The 22,646-nt window shown below is 41.7% G+C and overlaps 1 pseudogene; it reads left to right on the plus strand.

Moving 5' to 3' along the window:
* The first annotated feature begins 18,570 nt into the window (after positions 1-18,570).
* On the plus strand, positions 18,571-19,118 carry LOC115524019 (annotated as a pseudogene).
* Positions 19,119-22,646: the final 3,528 nt, after the last annotated feature.

Below are 22,646 nucleotides of genomic sequence, written 5' to 3' on the forward strand. Positions count from 1 at the left end.
ATGTATGAAAAGCCATTGAATCGTATACTTTAAATGAGTAAATTGTATATTTAAAATATATCTCGGGGCGCCTGGGTGGCGCAGTCGGTTAAGCGTCCGACTTCAGCCAGGTCACGATCTCGCGGTCCGTGAGTTCGAGCCCCGCGTCAGGCTCTGGGCTGATGGCTCAGAGCCTGGAGCCTGTTTCCAATTCTGTGTCTCCCTCTCTCTCTGCCCCTCCCCCGTTCATGCTCTGTCTCTCTCTGTCCCAAAAATAAATAAACGTTGAAAAAAAAATTTTAAATATATCTCAATAAAGCTACTAAAATACACTTAAAATAATGAGAGGAATTAAAATGTTACACTAGAAAATATTCACTTAATGCAGACTACCCAGCCAGCTGCCTCCAAATCTTTTTCCATAACTACCTCGACCATGTTTTGGATTAAATATCCTTCTGCTCCCAGACGATTCATGTTCTCTTTTCGGCCATTTATATCTCTACCTGTAACTTCCATTCCTGTTCACATTCTTAATAGCTATCTCCCCTTTCTTGCCTACAGGTCTTTGCCCAGACTGTCTAAATGCATAGAATAAAGAATTATGCAATCCTGGAATGTTAGAAATGGAAGACATCTCCATGCTCTTCTCTCCCACCTCTTCATTTCAGAGATGAGAGGACAAAGGCCCAGAGAGGTTATATGACTTGTCCATGGTCTCCAAAATACTTTGTCCTTGCTCACCTTCCCCCAAAAGCCCTCTTTAATTAAGCAAATGTTTCCTTATCTTTCTACCCAACCTCTGATACTTTTCTTTACCGCATTACTCACAGGTATCAAATGCATTGATTACAAGACATCATTCACATTTAAACTCAAATCTTGCATACCAGAGGATAAAAGCAATTCTTTGATCTCTGTAGCCACTACATCTGCTCTCAGCTGCTGCAGCTTTTCATTTGTTGTTACGAGGAACAATTCAAAATTCACGGGAGGCTGGCTCCTATGAGCTCCAAGTTGACTCCTGGCTTGGACAGCCTGGAGAAGACATAGGGATCAACTCCCTGCCTGGTTTCCATAAAGGACACCCCCTCAACTCACCTCACAGAGAACCATTCCTAAGGTCTTCATAAAAGAGCACTTTAGTGCATATAATATATGGCATCTCTACATTTTTAAATGCTCTCAGGAAAGAAAATGGTAACAAAGGGCATTTACATTTCTTTATCCATTTATACCTAGAAGTATACCAGGATCAAAGATTAAGTTGCTTTTTAAAAAACAAATAAGTATTCATCTTGATGGGAAACAGAAAAGCTTCTAGGGGGGCAGGAAATTCATAAATCATGCAGTCATTCTGGACTTTACATGAAGAGAAAATACATCAAAACCCCACTGGCCTTTCATCTGAAGGGAGCCTGATATATAATGATGTAAATCCATTAATGAACATGAGTTGTGGAGTCAAAAATCACACAGGCCTACCTGGCTTGGAAAAGCAAAATAAACTGCTCTGAAAAACAGTATGGAGGTTCCTCAAAAAATTAAAAATAGAATTACCCTATGACCCAGAAATTGCACTACTAGGTATTTATCCAAGGGACACAGGTATGCTGTTTCGAAGGGGCACATGCACCCCAATGTTCATAGCAGCACTATCAACAATAGCCAAAGTATGGAAAGAGCCCAAATGTCCATCGATGGAGGAATGGATAAAGAAGATGTGGTATATATACACAATGGAGGATTACTCACCAATCAAAAAGAATGAAATCTTGCCATTTGCAACTAAGTGGATGGAACCGGAGGGTATTATGCTAAGCGAAATTAGTCAGAGAAAGACAAATATCATATGACTTCACTCATATGAGGACTTTAAGATACAAAACAGGTGAACACAAGGGAAAGGAAGCAAAAATGATATAAAAACAGGGAGGGGGACAAAATACAAGAGACTCATAAATATGGAGAACAAACTAAAGGTTACTGGAGGGGTTGTGGGAGGGGGGATGGGCTAAATGAATAAGGGGCACTAAGGAATCTACTCCTGAAATCATTGTTGCACTATATGCGGACTAACTTGAATGTAAATTAAAAAAAATAATAAATTAAAAATAATTAAAAATTTAAATATTAAAAAAAAAAAAGGAGAGTCAGGGCCTTCCCACGTCTGACTGTGCCTCTCCTGCTCCAAGAACTGCTTGGCACAGGCTTCTGCACAGAGGACCTTCGTGATTGAGGAAGAGAAAGGCAAGTGTAATTAGAGACACTTTGTTCCCTAGAGCGGCACCGTTTGGGGGCTGATTGAGGGAGTGATTACACAATGCTGAAGAGGCAGGTTAAGTGCTGCCCACCAGGGAGCCAGGAGGCTTTGGAAGCCAGTTCTGAGAATTACATACTGTTCCATAGTGCTTGCTAATTGACCCGGTATTTCTGGATGAAAAAATTTCCCCAAGGAGAGGTGTTAAAGTAGATAATGAGGATCTCTCATCTCACAGAGCAGTTCAGAGGCAGAGTTTGAGCTCTGGAGACTAGATATTATTTCAGTGCATCAAATGGCAAGAAGATCACCGATTGAACACGAAACGATTCGGTAGGTGCATGAAGGTTTCCACTGTGATTCTCAGCCCACACTCCGCTCTCCCGGCCCTGTACTACCTTAGTTGGAATAATTTTATGAATTATTTATAATTGTAAAGATAAGGCGTGTATAGGCGAACAGCCATAAGGTCCACGAAAGGGCACATTTCTGAGAGCTTCATGAAAATAGTCACTCACTATTCACTGAAGCAGGGATCTAGTCATACATAAGGAAAGATATCTGCCAAGTGCAGGAAAAGTTCTGGACCCACGAGTTCCCAACCGTTGACAGTGAAATGAAATTGGGCTGAAGGTGGAGAATCCGAGGAGCTCTATCATATTTTACTCTATATACTTCTGCGTGTGCCGTTTTTACTATGATCACCGCAGAGATTTTCTTGGCCTAGGGGCTAAAAATATACGTTTATCTCTACCAATATCTGGGGGTTGTGGCCTGTCTCTGATGACCATGGATGTAAAGTGACTCCTCCCCGATATGGTAAACCACTCCCCCCACCACGGACTGAGATGGTCTAGTCCAGTACTCCAAAGTCGCGATTTTTAAAAGTTTGCAATTCAGAAATAAGATGGCTTAGAAAGAAATGAAACCTGGCACCACATTAAATCAAGTGGTTGAAATGGTGACATTGCTTGTACAGAATAGATTCCCAAACAGAAGTAGACACTCAAATATTGGTGATGAACGTACATGACACTTAGGGAGCCAGTATCCTGCACTGGGCCTGGAAGACCATGGAGAGGGAGCTAAGCCTCTATTCGAGAAGGCATCTGTAAATATTTTGTTGTTTGTTTCTCTTGAAGCTGGGGCTTTGGGAATCCTGAAGAAAACAGTGCAATGAGCCCTGGGCCCAGGATCATGGGGAAAATTCTCTTCTCAGTCCCTGATGCTTTGGTATATTCAGGAACAATCCCAGAGATATATTTAGCTGTTGCCTGGGGCTTTGTTCCCAGACAGATTTGGGGGCTGGGAGTGGGTGGTGCATGACGCTGGGAGAAAGACGAGTCTCTGTCAGGAGGCATCTTCTCTTTTGTGCCACTGAGCAGGAGTCCCAGAGTGAGTAAGGGGACCAGGTTACCTCTGCGTGGAGGAGCACTTGCCAGGGGAGGACAAGCGATGGGTGAGAGGATTGGGAGGCCCAGCTGAGCCCTCCTCTCCTGAGCCAACTTGAGTCAGGAGCCTCATGACAGAGCTGTGCTGAAATGGTGGTTGTGTCGGAGGCTGAATCTGGTCCTGAGGGTTTTAAAGTCTGTGAGGGTCCCCAGAGGAGGGCATTTTAAAACACTCTTTGGAGCCTGGACGAAGTGCGAAACATGGAGGGACTCTGCAGGGGGAACAGATGTGAGAGGTGTGCCTGCCTCGGAGGGGCAGTAGCACTCCAAAGGCAGAGCTTGGCCAGTACCCTGTGGGCCCGGTCAGAATCTAAGTGCCATCCCAGGTTTCTCTCTTCCCTTCACCTAGTCCTGTAAGCCCCCCCCACTTCAATACCACCCCAGTCCTTTCACCCGTCAGCCTGACTCCTGAACGACTGGATCCCACAGCAGATGGAGAGGCACATGCAGGGACGAGCCAATAAAATCTTAAAATATTTTGAAATTTGATCTTTTTCAAGGCATCTCAATAATCATCATAAGAAAAATCAGAACATGCACTTTATTAGGCATTTTATGGTTATCTTTGCCTAAATTCTAAATTGCATGTTAGGCTGATGAGGGCAATTGCCCCCTAATGGTCTAAATCCTGCCCTGGACCTAGCTGACTGAAACAGCCTCCTGACAGCCTTTCCTGCATGCTGTCTTTCCCAGCTCCACTCTATCCTCCAGGAAACCATCTGCAGGGGCTTTCTAAAATTTAGGTATTACTGCTCTGCTTAAACGAACTTCACTAAAATGAATATGGAACAGGGGCGCCTGGATGGCTCAGTTGATTAAGCATCCAACTCTTGGTTTTGGCTCAGGTCATGATCTCACGGCTTCGTGGGTTCGAGCCCCACATTGGGATCTGTGCTGGCAGTGCGGATCCTGCTTGGGATTCTCTGTTTTCCTTGCTCTCTGCCCCTCCCCTACTTGTGCTGACTCTGTCTTTCTCAAAAGAAATAAGTAGACTTTTAAACAAAATTTAAAATGAATATTGGGTGGAATTCAATCTCCATTGCATGGTCTAGAAAGCTCTTCGAGATCTGGCTTTTGACTTTATTTCTAGTCTTATTTCTCATGTCCCCTGCTCCCACTTGCCCCACTCCATATGCCCTGATAGGATTCAGGGCATGCTACCCCAAATGCGGCACCTTGATATAGTGAGTATTTTAAGCAGGAAAGTCCGTTTGACTTCCTTCTCCCCTGAAACATGCTATAAAATCTTCAGGTGAGGGGTGCCATCCCTGTACCTGAAGAAAAGGAGCATCCTTATCTCTGAAGACAAGGGGCACCAGTTAGAATCCTAACAATTAGGCCTTGCTAAGCTTCCCCCAATTTATACACTTACCTCATACAGTGGTCCCTCCTTATCCTTGGGGGATGTGTCCCAAGACCCTGAGTGGATGTCTGAAACCACAGAGACTACTGAGCTCTGTGGATACTATGATATTTCTTATATGTGTATATCTATGATAAGGTTTAATTTATAAGTTAGGAATAGTAAGAGATTAACAGCAATAGCTCATAATAAAATAGAACAATTACAACAATATGCTGTCATAAAAGCCATGTGAATGTGGTCTGCCAAAATATCTTATTGGACTGTACTCACCTTTCTTATGAAGATGTGAAATGATAAAACGCCTGTGTGGTGAGATGAGGTGAATGACGTAGGCGTGGTGACCTAGCGTTAGGCTACCCTTGACCTTCTGCAGATAAGACAGAAGGAGAATCTTCTACTTCGGGGCCCCACTTGACCTCAGGTAACTGAAATCGTGGAAAGCAAACCCGCGGATAAGGGGGGACCACTGTACTCCTTGACTTATCATAGTGTTCCTCCACGACTCTCCACTCCTCATCAAACCCAGCATAAAATACTCAGCTCTGTTTCTGTAGGTCTTCATTTCCTTGTAAAGGCTCCCATGTTGCATCAAACTTAGGTTAAACACTTGTGTACATTCTTCTCCTGTTAATCTTTGTCAATTTACTTTTCAGACCCAGCCAAGGACTCTAGGAAGGTCCAGGAGCACTTTTCCTCCCCTACAGCCCTACATTTGAGAACATCAAAATACTTGAGGGCCCACAAGCATCCCATGCTGCTTCACGCCTCCACGCCTTGGTACATGACATTCCTTCTACAGGGACTGTTTTCTTTAACCTGTTCCCCCTCGAACCTTCCAAACTCTACCCCGCTGTGCAGTCTTCCTCGACTCCTTTAAGTCTGTGGTACTCTCAGAGTATTTCATGTGCCTGTCTGTGCACATCTGTCTCTTGTGTGAACATCTCTATCTGTCTAGACAATAAGGGTACTGAGGGCAGGGAGGATGTTCTATTCACCTCTCTCTCTAAATAGTGCCTGGCACATCATAGGTACTCAATACTTGTTTATGGAATAGATGAATGAGGAAACAAATTAAAACAGACTTATTTTGTTGGTAAGCACAACAATTATTTTAAATTGTTTTACAAGAGATTAATTCCATCCTTTTTCTTATTTCAATCATCTAATGGTTAAAATTCTACTTATTATTCAAACGTCTCTTCTCTTCTCTTCTCTTCTCTGCTCTTCTCTTCTCTTCTCTTCCTGATACTTCAGGCAGAACACAACTCTTCCTCTGGTATTTCCCGCACGAACTCTGTGTTTTCCTTGAACATCTTCACATTCTGTCTAGTGTTTGTGCTACTTGTGCACATATTTGTCCTCCCTACTGGAATGTGGGGTTCCATGGGGCAAGTCCTCAATCTTATTAACTTCAGGATTCTGGACACCGAGTACCCAGGAGGAGTTCATAAATGCCACGTGAATTGATCTGAGTTGTGCAGATATTTTAAAGGGTAGTGTGGATCCCAGAAGATACAGAAATAGATATTTCTTTCATATACGTCTCTGGTGGAAAAACAACAGCAACAGCAACCACAACACTAAAACAACTGTTCTATGATAAAGAAAATATAAAGGCAAAAAAAAAAAAAAATTGAAAACAACCAAACAAAATCCCAAAACTCTTTGAAGTATCTTCTCTTGAAACAAGGGCACATTTGTTACATGTGCCCCCAGCCGGAATAACTCTGGCTGGAAAATTTCGGAAACATTGTGGGTTTGGTGAGATGCCCTGTTGTTTTTCTAGAACATTCTAAGGTTCCCAGTGAAGCACACCTCAAATGTGGGTAGACATTCCTAAGAAGGCTATTTGAGTTGGAAGCATCAGAATGTTTACAGACCAGCATTTGCTCCAGCCCACAGACAATAAAAACAGCCCAATTATGGCTTCCTTTTGGAAGGTTAAAATGATCACAGTAAGAATAAAAAAGGCTCCATATTCCTTTGTTTTTATTTTTAGGGTGTGATATGTTAGCAGCCTCCAGCAGAATTTGCTTTATTTTAAAGCATGCGAAATAATCCCTGCTCTATTTTCTTTTTTTTTTTTTTTTTTAATTTTTTTTTTTTCAACGTTTATTTATTTTGGGACAGAGAGAGACAGAGCATGAACGGGGGAGGGGCAGAGAGAGAGGGAGACACAGAATCGGAAACAGGCTCCAGGCTCCGAGCCATCAGCCCAGAGCCCGACGCGGGGCTCGAACTCACAGACCGCGAGATCGTGACCTGGCTGAAGTCGGACGCTTAACCGACTGCGCCACCCAGGCGCCCCACCCTGCTCTATTTTCAAGGCCTTCTCTGCACGTCTCAATTCCTCCAGAGCAGTTCTGCAAAATACACATCCATGCACTTGCCTTTTGCCCTTATCCCCACTCCTTTCCTTCTTTATGTTTATACTTCCCCAGGGGAGCCAAAGCCAACACTAATTAGCAGTGAATTAAATCTTACCTCCAGGACACCAGAGGGTCAGTGTTTACCCAGGGTTCCAAGGCATCCCTGCTCTCCTTCCCACAGGCTCAGACTCATAGTTAAATATCCAGCCCTGAAGGGAAGTTCTGAGATCAGAATCAATTATGCAATTTATTCCTAAAGTTTTATCTTTCCTATCATAAAATATCTTTTTCCTGCCGGGGTAGTTTTACCTACCTAGCTTGCTAGGACTGGAACACATTGGCTCCTTACCTCTTTCAGCCTTTAAGACCCTACTGAAATATGACCTTCTTCATGTTTTCTTTGCTGTACTTACCTAGACAATTAGTTGCTTCTTCCTCAGTCCCACTGAGTTCAATCTTGATATTCCCATATCTTATGTTCCATCTTGATATCCCACATCTTACGTTCTATCAGTTCATATTCTAATTGTATTTTGTCTCTCTAGACTGATCTCTGCTGCTTATTTATCTCATATCTTCAATATTCCCCAGCATCTAACCCTAGGATATGAGAGGCACCAAATAAATATTTTTTAAAAGAAAAAGGATTAAGACATAATATATGAAAGGCACTGTAACAGAAACTTGTAAACTGCAAACTAATAGCACCTTTTGAAGGACATTTGAAAGAAGCCACACTTTCAGTTGGTGTTAGCATAGTATTGTTAGCATTTTATTCATTCTAACAGTGAAAAAATAAAGGTACTTCTTTTAAGCGTTTACACTATACCAGATACTGCACTCTGTTATGGATTTAATCATTATAACAAACTCTGTTTGATGATATTAAAATTCCCGTTGCACTGATGAATAACTAACATTTTAGAGAGGTGAAAGAATTTGTCCAAACTCAAAGAGCTGGCAAGTAGCAGGGAGAGCAAGGGACCCAAGCCTACCTGACTCCATTTGCTGCCTCTATTTGCTGTATATTACTGTGGAACTTAATGCTCTAGGGAACCAGCAACCACCACGAAGTCCAGACTTGGGCATGACATGAATCAGCCATAGTAGCGAGGGCAGGCAGGAGAATCAGAAAGGAGTATTCTTTGTTTTTGGATAAACCACTGGGCCCGATCAACATCAGTAACAGTTAATACACAAATTAATTTTTTCTTCATTCCCAGCTTCGTAATGGGCTTATCACCACTGCAAAGTAGCCAAATTGACTTGATGAAACTCTAGATAACTCTGTGCTTTTGAATGACAACCTATAGTGAGAAAGTTCAAAATGGGTCATGATTATTATCATTATTGCTAAATGAGTCCAAATGCCTCAAAGGAGGTTATAAATAAATAAGAGCAATCCTTGCTATACATGTATACGCCATAGAAAAAACAAGCTATACTTTAAGCTACAACCACAACTCAGGTCATTTTGGAATAGAATACTGATTGAAAGTTTGGCAGCCTCTACAAGAAAGTGAAATTATAAGCCAATTTCACTCCCTAACCATAGATATCAAAAAATGTAAAATAAAATAGTAGTACTAAATCAAATCCAACAATATATTTATAAAGGCATCTCTCAATAAAATGTCTCCCAAGAATATAAGCCTTGCTTAACAATAGAAGATGTACGAATTTTATTAAGCACATAAATTAATCAAAGGAGAAAAGCAAAAGGGTATCTCAGCAGGTGCAGAAAAAGCATTTGCTAAAACTGTACACTCATTATTAATAAAATATCAGCAAACTAGGTGCAGAGGGGAACTTGCTCAAACAAGTTAAGTCTATCTACCAAAGACCTATAGCAAATATCTTTTTAAGTGGCTCAATATTAGAAGCAGTCTTGGGGTGCCTGGGTGGCTCAGTCAGTTGAATGTCCAAGTCTTGGTTTTGGCTCAGGTCATGATCTCACGGCTTTGTGGGCTCAAGCCCCACACCAGGCTCTGCGCTGGCGGCATGGAACCTGCTTGGGATTCTCTCTCTCTCTCCCTCTCTTTCTCTGCTCTTCCCCCACTCGTGCTATCTCTGTCTCTCTCAAAATAAATAAACTTAAAAAAAAAACAAACAACAAGCTGTCTCTTCCTACAAAGTCAGGAAGAAAACAAGGATGCCTTCCAATACTGCTTCTATTCAATGTTTATTGGAACCTCTAGCCAATGAAAGAAGACGATAACTAAATATTGAAAAGAAAGAAATAAAATTATTCTTATTTTCAGACACATATTTTAAACATAGAAAATCCCAGAGTCCCTACTCAGAAACCGTTAGAACTAATAAGTAGGTTTAACAGTGTTTCTAGACACAAGATTAGTGTAAATCCAGTAACATTCGTATTCACCATTAATACTCTGGTAACAATAAAGAAATAACATATATTCCATTGACAAGAGTAGCAATAAAATTCCCGAGAAACCTAAGCATAAATCCAATAAAGGAGCTGAGAGAGACATAAATTAGGAAAATTATGAAAGCTTATGGGAGAACATAAAAGAAGTTCTAATAAATGGAAAGACACCATGTTTAGTAAAGGAATGCTCAACATCACAAAGATGTAAACTCTCCCCCAAACGAACCTATAAGCCTAAGGGATTTCAGTCGAAATCTCTACTGTTCTCTGTTTTTGCGTGGTGGTATGCTTAAAACGGTATATTTGGTCTTTTGTTCCATGGCACCCACGTGCAAACAGACCTGTTTGAATTTCACAACACAGACTGGTACTGCAAACATCTAAACCTTCTAAAAGAGGTATGAGCAAAACTATTACATATGGGTGGTTCAGAAGAGCCGCAGAAACCCAGAGTTTTGAGCAATTTTGGACAAGGCAATGAGTTGTACTGGGCATGGAACTGGGGGGAATCTTTTTCAGCATTTCCATGAATTAGCTAAAGCAGGAAATGTTCAGCAGATGATTGTAAACCTGACAAGTTGAAAAGTTAAGATGGGGTGTCTGGGTGGCTCAGTCAGTTAAGCATCCGACTTTGGCTCAGGTCATGATCTCGGTTTGTGGGTTTGAGCCCCATGCTGGGCTCTGTGCTGACAGCTCAGAGCCTGAAGCCTGCTTCAGATTCTGTGTCTGCCTCTTTCTCAACCCTTCCCCCACTCGCACTCTGTCTCTCTGTCAGAATAAATAAACATTTTAAAAAAACTAAAGAAAAAAAAAGTTGAGAAAATCAAAATCCACCTAAGGAAGATTTCATAAAAGTAAATGAGCTTTTAGGAAGGGGGAAGATAAGGTAGGAAAGGAAGTGCCAATGAGGTCTTATAAGGAGAAAAAAAACTCGAAAATAATTGCCAACCACACTGAAGGTGGTCAGGGATGGGGAGCGTGGAATGACCTCGGAACAGCAGTCCTTAGAACCTTGAAGATATCAATCAGGCATCGCTGTTTCAACAAGCAACCTAGATATCAAAATCCAGGGTGCAGTTACTCCTAAAAGTGGCAGAAGGACATTGGAATGCTTAATCTCTTCAGCTATTTGATAACATTATTTCCCATGAGAAAATCTAAACAAAAATTGGTTGGGTTGACTGAGCAGGCAAATTATCTAGATTCTAAATCTTTCATTTCAAAAATAAAAGTAATAAGGAACTAAGGTTGTAGAACATTGGTGGTGTCATTTAGAAAGGAGATACAGTTTTCCCCCACTTTCCAAAAGTAGAGGGTTCGTATGAAACCTTTCATAAGCTGAAATGGCAGAAAAGTGAAGGAGCCATTACCATTCATTTTTATGGGATTTTTTTTTTTAGCATTTTCAGACCCCCAAAATACCCTTCTTGGGCTTTTCTAATCCTTTGGGACACGTTTTGCTAGCAGATGCTCAAAATAAATTGCGACAAAGCACAGATGCTCACAGACAACAGCTCAAAGCTCTGTGATGCTCGTGTGCCCAGTGTAGTTCCCGAGGAAGGAGCTCGGTGTGGCCTCTGCCACTGTTCTGGGTGTACTGCCCCCATAGAGGCTCACGGCAAAGCTGATGCTGAATGCATGTTCACTTTTTGCCTTTTTTCATAGAAGCCAAAATCTTCTGCAGATTTCTCTTGGTGAGTGAAAACAGGTACCGATGGAGGTTTTTTGGTAAAAGCGGGATGGTGTAATGTGAACTTAGAAAAGCGGGGGATACCTATAAGAGCAGAATGGGAGTGGGAGGGCTGGAGTTGAACCACCAACAGCACACTGTGTCAAAACTATTAACCTGTGATGTGCTGCTAGAATTTCTCAGAACACAAACCCAGGGACAGGTGAGTTACGCCTCACGGCCACTCTGCTCCTTGGACCAGAGATGTTAGGTCATTGAACGTGTAAAGAATTCAGAACCCGGAATAAAACAAGTCTTTTCTTCCCGTGTCTTTCTTTCCTCCAGCCCATCAAGTACCACTGACCTTCCATGTTGTTTAGGAAATGCCTTCCTTCTGCCAAAAGTGAACGGCAAGTTGCTTGGCTGGATGGATACTGATGCGCTTTGTGACCTCATGTCAGTTTTCCTCTGCAGTCTTACTTCTTAACACCTCCTCAGACCAAAGTGACCTGAGGCCACAAGCAGATTGGCTGTTTCCTGGTTTCCCTTGATGACCCAAACACACTCATGGACTCTTAGGAACACAAAGTAGAGGACCCCCCACGATTATTTCATCTCTCACTTTGTATATGAGAAACAGATCCAGAGAGGAAAGAGACTTACTAACTGGTGGCCAGGGACAAAACAAGAACCAAATTTCTTTAATTTGTTTGTTTCCACTGTGTCAGCCCAACAGAATATATGCATTTGTAAAACAAATTGTTAGGATTTTAAAACGGAGCTAAGGGGAAAAAAATAAACAGTTTAGTAAATAGTTTTATTTTAAATCAACTCGAAAGAATATTTGGAAGACACAAATATTTTCTCCTGATTAAGGAGGGCGTTATTACTAAATAGCCCAAGGTCACACTCTACTACATTCTCCACAAGAGAATAATCTAGAAGATAAAATAACGTTTCTTCTCATATGCAAAATTTCTCTGATAAATTTTGTGACGGCAGAAAAGTATATCTGCCTTAATATGTAAGTGGCTTTCTATTCTGCATCATCAGTCCTCAAAACACTCCTAGGCCAAATCAATATCGTAGTATTGTATCCCATATTACGAAGTGGCATCACAGGCATTCGCCACATGTAATCTTGGCTTATTATTTATCGTATGGTTGCCCTCTATCTTATTAATAAGTACCGTTTAATAAGAGCCTACAGTAAATAGCAAGCGCTCAATAAGTGGAATGAACATAGCATTTGTCATTCAAACCAAGACACTTTTGAGCATAGAAGGGGTTGCTATTAATAATCACACTGGGACAACAGGTGCAAACCAGGGCTGTTGCTGGCAAACTGGGACATATGAGCACCCTATCAATAAGTGACGAGCCACTGCTGGCTGGCTCACTCAACATCTTTACTAACTCTTTTCTCCCTTCCTCGACTTCTGCTATAGAAGCTGGAAGGCCCCCGTGCTCTTTCTCCCCAACAGCTAGGGCTGGCCCGGAGACACAGTTCTGGCAAATGGGACCTTAGTAAGAGATTTTCGATATCTTATGCTTCCCGATAAAATGGCATGGTTGTAAGTGGCCCAGCTCCTTTCCCTTTCTTCCTGTGTGGACCTTGTCTGGAGGTTTCGTGGCCAGCTAAGCACACTGAAATGATAACCATGACAGCGAGACTTCGGAAGAATGGCAGAGCAGAAACTAGGCATAGCAATAAACTAGGTCTCTGATGGCAACTAAAACAAAGCTATCAATGGCTTCTCGCTATATATGAATTGTGTCTTCCCCAGGATTCACACGTTGATGCCCTAAGCCCCGGCGTGTTGGTATTTGGAGACAGGATTTAGGTTTAGATAAGGCCACAAGGGTAGGGCCCCCACGATGGGATTCGTGTCCTTAGGAGATCAGGGAGTTCCCTCTCTCTGCCATGTGAGGACACAGCAAGAACGTGGCCATCTGAAAGCCAGAGGCAGTGCTCATCAGAACCCGAGCGTGCTGGCACCCTGGTATCGGACTTCCCACCTCCAGAACTGTGAGAAAATCAGTTTCTGTTGTTTAAGGCTCCCATTTTATGGTATTTTGTTATGGCAGCCTGAGCAGACCAAGACACCTATCTCGATCTCTTTTTCTACGTGAAAATAAACCTCTCTTAGCCAAGCTAATAAACCTCTTTTTATTCCTTGCAGCCAAAAGCATCCTTAACTTAGAATAGCTACTATTATTTGGTTCCAATTAGTTGATACAGATTTTCTTTAATCCTTACAACCGCCCTGAAAGGTGCCTGCAATTTACCCTCATTTTTACGATGAAGAAACTGAACGCAAGAAGGACTTGATAACTTGTCCAAAGTTGTACAGGCAAGAAATATCAGTTGGATTTCCAGCTCAGGCCTCTCTGACCTCAGAGCCTGTGCCTCACACACAACAGATGCTGCTGCGTTACCTGGTCTCACGAGCAGGAGCCGTGAGTGTCACAGGCAATCCCCCAAAAAGATGTTGCTAGAAAGAAGAAGGATGAAAGCGAGAGGATTCTCCCTGACCTTCTTGCCACCCTAAGCAATGTGAGGTCGCTACCTTCACACTCTATTATGGAAGATTCTGTCAACATCAATGAAATGTTCAGTTGAGCAAACATTATTTTTAAGTGCCTGCCTACTTTATGCCAACCGTCTGAGGTGCTCGCCAAGAGCCATGTGGATGTGAATAAGTCATCCGCTGGCGGGACAAAGTAGATACATAAACAGACCAGTTAAATATAATGGACAAAGCAGTTGGCTACAGATGCGCACAGGAGAGTGGGTGCTCAGAGAACAGCTAGTGTGTCGTGAATGTGTAGGGAAAACTTCCTGAAGCAGATGAGGCCTGAAGGCAAGCAAGTACTAAGGTAAGGAAACATAGGTGAGGAAAACAGGGAAACGCGGCATCTAAAAATGTATTGTTGGGGCGCCTGGGTGGCTCGGTTAACCAACGGACTTTGGCTCAGGTCATGATCTCATGGTTTGTGGGTTCGAGCCCCACATCGGGCTCTGTGCTGACTGCTCAGAGCCTGGAGTTGATTATGTCCGAGGAGTATTTGTCTAAACAAAAAGCTCAGAAAAGTTTAAAAGGCTTTATTATTTTTTAAATATTTATTTAGTTTGAGAGAGAGTGTGTGTGAGTGCATGAGCTGGGGGGGAAGCGGGGAGAGAACCCCAAGCAGGCTCCACACTGTAGCACAGAGTCTGATGCGGAGCTCAATTTCACAAACCGTGAGATCATGACCTGAGCTGAAATCATGAGTCAGATGCTTAACCGGCTGAGCCATCTAGGCACCCCAAGTTTAAAGGCTTTAAAAGGAATCCTCATGATTCAATAAGTATGATCAGAGTGTATTTTGTTAACCAAGAATGGAACTAATAGTCTGTATTTGAATCGTTGTCTCCATGGGCAACGTTCACAAAATAATCTAGCATTTTGCACAAAATCTCGAACAAAAGAATTTTAAGTCACTGATCTGCAACTCACTGAATATTCTAGCAGTGTCACAAACAGGTTTAAGCCAAGAGCATCCTTACTTAGCATTGCTATATAGTAACCTTTGAAAGTGTCATGCCCTGTTTTCTATAGATATTAACCAATGCAATTGTTTTAGAGCTTTGGTAAATCTTTTTGACTTTCCTTGGCAGACAGCAGCCACCAGACCACACAGAATGGTTCTCACGTGGGTGTTATGTGCTACACAGAGTGATTCTTTTTTTTTTAATTTTTTTAATGTTTATTTATTTTTTAGACAGAGAGTGAGAGAGACAAAGTGCAAGTGGAGGAAGGCAGAGAGAGAGAGAGACAGACACCCAGAATCTGAAGTAGGCTCCAGGCTCTGAGCTGTCAGCACAGAGCCCAACGCGGGGCTCAAACCCACGAACTGCGAGATCATGACCTGAGCTGAAGTCGACACTTAACTGACTGAGCCACCCAAGTGCCCCCAGAAGGGGTGATTCTTAAGGAAGCCTGAGTTTAAGCAAGACAGAAGTACTCCTCTAAATGAACTGTTAAATGTCTCCGGCCACAGCCAGCCACCCAGTCCACACTCTTCTGAATAACATCTTTGCTTCCTGGGATATAGTAACTCTCTGGCATGTGCAACATGACAGAACACAAAAACGCCAACACAAATTTGCCTCCATGCTACATGCAGTGCTCTGAGGAGACACGAATCCTCACTGGGGCTGCTCAAGGTTTAATTCCAAAACCGTGAAAGAGTTGCTAAGTGACTGTTTCTGGCCACACGTGTCCTGTGTGAGGAAAGCAGGCAGGCGACTGTCACGTACTGTGGAAGAGCCAAACTGGGTCAGACCTCTCAGAAGGAGATGGGGGAGATCAAAGCAGGCCGGACTTCTGGAAGTGTCTATACACAGAAGCTTTCTCACTGGCTTCCTAGCCTCAACTAATCACTGAGGCTGCGAGGAAAAACCAAAACATCAGGCCATTTCTCTTGGCCTTTGCTGTGCATGTGCCAAGATCCACACCTCCCAGCTCGGTGGCCCTACTGAGTCATGCCTCGCTACTTCCATTCAGGTTCTTGTCCATGCCACCCCCTACTCCTCCATCATATTTTCACACGAGTATTCCCTCATTCGGCTGAATCCACACTTTTCAGGTGCCATCTCCAGAATGCTTTTATTGCGTAGGAAAAGATAAGACCTGTCTTAGTTGCAGGGGGACTTCTCAAATTCATGATGGGAGGAACTCTCTTTATACGTGCCCCAAGCCCAAAGGGTCCAGAAGAAAGGGCTGGCTTCCCAGACAATTAGTACTTATTGAGGGCCTAATTTGTAAGGCTCTGTGTTAGGATCAATACAGAAAAGAAAACAAATATGTCATACAGAGAATACTGACTATCCAACAACAAGGCAAAAAGCTCAAAACATAAAGATAAATGAAAAGAGCAACAAATAAAATTGTATGTATGGTATCTCAATTTTTTTTTTCGTTTTTAACTACCAAAAACAACCCTCTGAAATGTTAACCATGATAATCTCTCTAGCTGGGATTATACACAGGATTAGAGAGAGATTTATACATGATTATTTCTTTCATTTTAACATTTATTTCTGTATTTTTGACAATAATACTAGCAACAATGACATTTATTTTGTGCCGGGCACCATTCTAAGAGCTTTACATGAGCCAACTCATTTAAGTCTTACAACAATCCTAGAAGGTACCTGCTGTTATTATGCCCAAAAAAGGGAGGCACAAAGAGATCAAACTATGTGCCCAAGGTCACATTTATAGTAAGTAAGTCACAGAGCCAGGATTCAAATGCAGCAAAGCTATTTCCAGAATTAAGACTTAACCCCTATGCAAATGTATAACTATTAGGACTACATCAAAATAAAGAGCGTCTACACAGTGAAGGAAATAATCAACAAAACTAAAAGGTAACTCACTGAATGGGAAAAGATACTTGCATATGACACGTTCAATAAGGGGTTAATACCCAAAATATATAAAGAACTTATACAACTCAAAAAAACACAAATAGGGGCGCCTGGGTGGCTCAGTCGGTTAAGCGTCCGACTTCAGCTCAGGTCACGATCTCACGGTCCGTGAGTTTGAGCCCCGCATCAGGCTCTGTGCTGATGGCTCAGAGCCTGGAGCCTGCTTCCGATTCTGTGTCTCCCTCTCTCTCTGACCCTCCCCCGTTCATGCTCTGTCTCTCTCTGTCTCAAAAATAAATAAACGTTAAAAAAAAAATTAAAAAAACACAAATAATCTGATTAAAAAATGGACAGAAGACATGAATAGGCGTTTCTCCAAAGAAGACATCCAGATAGCCAACAAACACATGAAAAGATGCTCAGCATCACTCATCATCAGGGAAATGCAAATCAAAACTACAATGAGATATCACCTCACACCTGTCAGAATGGCTAAAGTAAAACACAAGAAACAACACGTGTGGGTGAGGATGTGGAGAAAAAGGAACCCTCATGTACTGTTGGTGGGAATGCAAACCAGTACAACCACTGTGGAAAACAGTATGAAGGTTCTTCAAGAAGTTAAAAATAGAACTACTCTACAGTCCAGAAATCACCCTACTGGGTGTTTATGCCAAAAATACAAAAACATTAATTCAAAGGGATACATGCTCCTGTATGTTTGTAGCAGCATTATTTACAATAGCCGAATTATGGAAGCAGCTCAAGTGTCCATCAATAGATGAATGGATAAAGAAATGGCATATGTATATACAATGGAATATTATTCAACCATAAAAAGAACGAAATCTTGTCATTTGCAATGACATGGATAGAGCTAGATAATATACTGCTAAGTGAAGTAAGTCAGTCAGAGAAAGACAAATACCATATGATTTCACTCATGTAGAATTTAGGAAACAAATGAGCAAAGAAAAGAGAGAGAGAGAAACCAGGAAACAGCCTTGGCATAGAGAACAAACTGATGGTTACCAGAGGGGAGGTGGGCAGGGGGATGGGTGAAATAGGTGATGGAGATTAGAGAGAGCACTTGTGGTGAGCACTAGGTAACGCACAGAATTACTGAATCACTATACTGTACCCCTGAAACTAATATTACACTGTATGTTAACTATAAAATTTATTTTTAAAACTAAATAAGACTTAACCACTATTTCTTGCTACCTGTGGAATATATATTGTTTTATAATACATAGTTTATAACAAAGAAGTAGATTATTTCTTTATAATAAAGAAAAAAGGTTTAAAGAAAGGAACAGAGGAGAGCCTGGTTTGCTCAATGAGCTAAGCCTCTGACTCTTGATTTTGGTTCAGGTCATGATCTCATGGTTGGTGGGTTTGAGCCCCACATAAGGGCTCCGTGCTCACGGTGCACAGCCTGCTTGGGGTTCTCTCTCTCTCCTTCTCTCTCTGCCCCTCCCTCCCTCTACCTCTTTCTCTCTCTCAAGATATATAGGTAAACTTTAAAAATGAAAAAAGAATATATGACAAAGTAACCAAGGAGAGAGGAGGCTGGGTAAAAGAATGAGTGTTTAAAAGGGAGTCAGGGCAGAACGACTTCAGGCAGGGCAGGTGGGGATCCCGGCGAGCTGGCCCAGGAGGCGGCCGATGACCACACTCTGGGCCTTCACGTGCAACGACCTGTTCTGCTTTGACAACATTAACTTGGATCCACCTACAGAAATGTAACGGATTCCTTTTTACTTACAGTACCTCGCCCACTGGCCAGGGTATTTCATCATTGCAGAGACACCTGGTGGAGAGTTAACAGGTTAGATCACAGGTAAAGCAGAAGGCTCCGAAGCTAGGGAAGGAAGAATGGCATGGGCATGTCACGGCTCTCTCTGTCCCCCCCCCCCAGAATTTCGACGCCTTGGTTTGGCTGCTAAACTTATGGAGTTATTAGAGGAGACTTCAGAAAGAAAAGGTGGATTTTTTGTTGATCTCTTTGTAAGAGTATCTAACCAAGTTGCAGTCAACATGTACAAGCAGTCGGGCTACAGTGTGTATGGGACAGTCATAGAGTACTATTTGGCCAGCCACAGGGAACATGATGAGGACGCTTATGATATGAGGAAAGCACCTTCCAGAAACACTGAGAAGAAATCCATCATACCATTATCTCATCCTGTGAGGCCTGAAGACGTTGAATAACCATGGGCAGTGGTTCTGAGGCTGATGTTCCAGATATGTTAGGGGCAATATTATTTTCACGGGATGATCCTGGAACTCTATCGGGAGAAAAGTAATCATTTAGGTCTTACTTCAAGAAAATATAGGTTACAAATTTGAGTCTCATTGTTTCCTGTTAGCAACATCGTGCCTACTAAAGCAGTTCAGTGTAATAAAATTCAATCAAAAAGGCAGCTAGGTCAGATGGAAACATTTCACTATTTTGGTTCAGAATATTCACTCTGTGTTAAGGGGAAAAACATGCTCCAGTCTCCTCCTACATTCTGTGCCTGAGAACCACTGCTACATATATATATATATATATATATATATATATATATATATATATGTTTTATATTGTCTGTTAATTGAAGCTTTAAAAGCATATGTGAAATGTACAAATCTAAGATGTATAATAAAATGCATTGTTGACCCTAAAATAAATAAATAAATAAAAGGGACTCCGGAGAAATGACCGCACACTTAATATCTCTGGATTTGTTGCCTCACATGCAAAACAAGAGGGTGAACAAGTCTACATTCTAGAGAAATATTTACCTTGCAGGTCACCAATGGTTGGCATGGAGGATGCCTCATTATTTTAGACTTGGCCATCACATCATTGATTAGTCCACAGCAAATGTACTGTCGCTGTGCTCTAATTTAATTGTAAAACCAACATGTCCCATAAAGCAAATACACAAAGAATATAAAAACTATTTGTAGAGCTAAGGGTATGACCCTAACGAATGAGAGCACTGATCATTGTTAAAAGACAAAAAGTGGTAAGAAAACAGAAATGGAATGCAGGATGGTCTGGCAGCATGCATGATTCCAAAGAGCAGCAACCAAGTATTCAAAACTAAATATCTTGAGTTGATGCAATCAAGAATAATCAATATGTGACAATGAAAAGTAACCAATAAAATGGAATGATTTTCCAAGTATGTCTATATCATTAATTCCCCAGAAGAGCAGGATACAAGTTCCTCAGGACCAGTAGGTAGATGAACATAATCTGTAGAAAGCAAGTTCATATTTAGTGAAACTTCACAAAACAATGAGAGAATCCTACAAGGTTCCAGACAGAAAAAAAATAGATATCATGACAAGAATCAAGAATCAGAATAGCATTGAACTTTCAGCAACATTGAAAGCTGAAAACAATTAACTGATACCTTCCAAAATTGGCAGGAATTAATTTCAAGTCAATCCTACACCCAAGCAAACCATCAATTAAGTGCAAGAGTAAAATAAGGACATTTTCAGACATGTAAGGTCTCAAAATTTTATTTCCCATAACTCTTTCTTAAGAAGCTACCAAAGTGGGTGCTTCAGAAAATGAAGCAGTAAACTAACACAGAGGAAAACCAGAGAACAGAGAATGGGGACAAAGAGGAAGTGAAGGGAAATCTCAGAATGCTGGTGTATGTCAGGACTAGGAAAGAACTGGTTCAGACTGGGGCTCCATTTTGAAGAGCTGGGTGAGGGTTGGGGGGCGTAGAAGGATCTAAGGACTGTCTGATGCATTTCATTGTATAGAAAATACCAAGGAGAGGTGTTTTACAGAGCCATTAGAATATTTGATAAGAAAGAGCCAGAGGTTCTTAAAAATTAAGCAAGTAAAAAACAATTATTTTCTCCACAAAAACTTTTTATTTTTTTATTTTTTGTTTTCAACGTTTATTTATTTTTGGGACAGAGAGAGACAGAGAATGAATGGGGGAGAGGCAGAGAGAGAGGGAGACACAGAATCGGAAACAGGCTCCAGGCTCTGAGCCATCAGCCCAGAGCCTGACGCGGGGCTCAAACTCACGGACCGCGAGATCGTGACCTGGCTGAAATCCGACGCTTAACCGACTGCGCCACCCAGGCGCCCCACCACAAAAACTTTTTAAAGAATGATAACAGGAGATGGCAACAATAGAATGAGACTAGTTTTGTAAACAGCTGGTCCTTTCAGCAACCGAAAGAAAATCAGCCAATGAATTGAGGTTTTTTTAGTCCTTAGAGAAACACCATAATGAGACTCAAAAAATGAAGGTGGGTTTCACGTTATATTTTAATTTTTAAATTCTTCAAAATGAAACTACGTATTTGGCTATGAACATTAACCTACTAAGACGAAGTATTTTTTTTTCTTCTTTTAAAACTGTAAGTCTAGGGGCTTCCAAATTTCCCAATCATGTGCCATCAATGTACAAAATTGATTTTATAGGATTCACTGCTCAGGAATTGTGGATGTACTGTATAAAGGATTATAGTTCTTTGAAGACACCAACATTTGCTACTGAAAAGTATCTGAATGATGCTACTGCTTCCCCCAAATTAATCTATCTTAATTGAAAACCTCAGGCTAAATCAAGAGCATAGAGGGCTCTATGGCCTACATGTAGTTATTACTGGGAAATTTAGATTTCATACAAACCTGCCTTTATTTTAAATGCAATGTAGTTACTAGAAAAAAACACACACCTCAAACTAAATATCCAATCCACATTTTTTTCCTAACACAGAAGAAGGCCTCTCTAAAGGTTTTTCCAAGCTCACCACTTAACAGTGGTCAAGCCAAAAATAAACCCATGAGGCAAATTCAACAGCGCACAAAACAGGAGTCCATGGAGAGCAGGACTTAGCTTTTCCTCCATTCACCTCTTTCTGGGACCCCCACCCACATTCCCCATCTCCTAATTAGAGAGCTGATTAGGACTCCAAATTATAAAACGCTAAATGGGGAGGGAGATGTGGTGCAAGGCCGGGATTCCTTTAACACCAGACACTCCTCCTTCATGCTTCCCCCCCTTATTGCAGCAGCTGTGGGAAGAGAGCTGGGCCAAGGGGGCTGATGGGCTGGAGGGTAGTGTTTACACTCAGTTGTCTAAGAAGGAAGGTCTGTGTCACAAATTGCAAACTCCGGAAAGATACAATTTGAAAACAACATGCTTGGGCTTTAGTATTTTAAGGAAAAGAAACAAGTATCTTATAAGCTCATTTATTATTACCATGGTGACATGAGGGGACGTGAGGAGATCTCACGAACAGTTCCTGGTTCCAGCCAGGCTGCGCATCAACGGCGCGGGGCAACTTCTTCGGTTACCATGGCAACCAAAATTAGAAGTGCTTTTTGCAACACTAACAGAAACCATCTTTTGAAGCGCTTCTGTGAATCACATTGAATACTGATGATGCAAGCTTGAGTGATACATATTTTTCAAACATTAAAACACACACACACAACGTATTGCCATACACAAATACTCCTTTTAGATCCCGCGTTGAAATCTTGACTTAACTTGGAATAGATTTTTCGGTCTGGTTTTGTTTGTTTCCCTTTTGGATTCCCGCGGACTCGAGTGCAAACGCGATTTGTTTAATTTCCAAACTTGTCTGAATTGCACGAGTAAGAGCTTAGAATGTGGTTCATTTGCTCCCATTTTGAAACGGGATGAGAAGTGGGGTGGAGGAGGGTGGGTCTAACAGAGAACCCTCTTGTCTACTAAACTCTGGAGGAC

This window comes from Lynx canadensis, chromosome A1 (genome assembly GCF_007474595.2).
Source record: "Lynx canadensis isolate LIC74 chromosome A1, mLynCan4.pri.v2, whole genome shotgun sequence".
Lineage (NCBI taxonomy): Eukaryota > Metazoa > Chordata > Mammalia > Carnivora > Felidae > Lynx > Lynx canadensis.